We start from the raw sequence: 604 nt of genomic DNA, 5'->3' as shown, positions 1-604 counted from the left end.
TTTCACACGCATGCACTCGTTCCCTTGAGAAGTCCTGTGTTGCTCACTGCACATACATATGCTGTTAAGGCAGCAAGCAGGTCAAGGAACAAAGTGCCTACAGATGGTGGTGACTGTAGGTTGAAATGTGGACATTATTTACTGAACACTAACTTCAGTCAAAGCTGTAAACGTTGACGGCTGTGAAGCTGGCAGACAGAAGATAGCTGCTATGTGCTAGCAGAGTCCGTTAGAAAAAGAAGGTTGTGGGAGCTGCAACAGCAACTCTTCAGCTGGTTGCAGCTCCCACTGGGAAGGAATCTACATTCACATTAATCTGATCCCCTAATAACTCCTATTTTTTACCTATTTGTTTTTCCTTTAGTTGGCTGAAAGCGCTTACTGGCTCACAACTTGGCTTGTTTCTTTTTTCCACATTTCTGGTTTTGGGCTAACAGCCATCAGTTATGTGTCAGTATCTACTACTGCCTTATTACTGTATCCGTGAGCTCATTTTGCTGTGATATCACTTTCCTGGGTCCAAGTTCATGCATTCATAAAAGGAAGGTAAATCTAGAAGGGGGGGGGGGGGGGCAGGTTGAGCCTACTCTTAATCCCAAGGGTA

This window comes from Apaloderma vittatum, unplaced genomic scaffold (genome assembly GCF_000703405.1).
Source record: "Apaloderma vittatum isolate BGI_N311 unplaced genomic scaffold, ASM70340v1 scaffold7506, whole genome shotgun sequence".
Taxonomy (NCBI): Eukaryota; Metazoa; Chordata; class Aves; order Trogoniformes; family Trogonidae; genus Apaloderma; species Apaloderma vittatum.
This window is presented reverse-complemented; position numbering follows the sequence as displayed.